Below are 540 nucleotides of genomic sequence, written 5' to 3'. Positions count from 1 at the left end.
CAAGTAATGTTTAAGGAATTTTCACTCATCATTAGTCATCCATGCAATGAATATATTTTGAGATTGTAAAGAAAAAATATATTTTGAAGTGAAGTATTTTCGAGAGAATTGAGGAGAAGATGATTAGAGTATGTAGTGTGTAATGTAATAAGGCTCGTATTTTTGAAACAGGTTGTGTGAATTTTTACAATTATGGTTTTTTAATTCTTAAATTGCGTTTGCCGGGAGTCAAACCCGGGTCTATTGCTTGGAAGGCAATTATCCTAACCGTTGGACTACAAACGCTTGACTATGTTTTATTAGTATGAGAGAAATAATACTTGATGTTAAACAAAATTTAAATTTGTTATCTAAAAACCTTTATATTTTTAACTATTTCTTTATCACTTCATGACACAACTATTATCTTCTTTCCAACTCTGGCATTCATGGCTTGGCCATGCTTCCACATTAATTGTTAAGAAAGTTTTCAATATGTGTAATATTTCCAATTGCAAAAACTAGGGGTGATCATGGATTGGATTTTTAATGATCCAATCC

At 30.7% G+C, this 540-nt stretch overlaps 1 non-coding gene across 1 annotated transcript; it reads right to left on the bottom strand.

Moving 5' to 3' along the window:
• Positions 1-213: 213 nt before the first annotated feature.
• Positions 214-285, bottom strand: TRNAG-UCC (transfer RNA glycine (anticodon UCC)). The gene has a single exon. It is a non-coding gene; the product is annotated as a tRNA-Gly (tRNA).
• Positions 286-540: the final 255 nt, after the last annotated feature.

Source organism: Vigna unguiculata, chromosome 11, assembly GCF_037176805.1.
Source record: "Vigna unguiculata cultivar grain cowpea cultivar isolate G323 ecotype 2 chromosome 11, ASM3717680v1, whole genome shotgun sequence".
Classification (NCBI taxonomy): Eukaryota; Viridiplantae; Streptophyta; class Magnoliopsida; order Fabales; family Fabaceae; genus Vigna; species Vigna unguiculata.
This window is presented reverse-complemented; position numbering and strand designations above follow the sequence as displayed.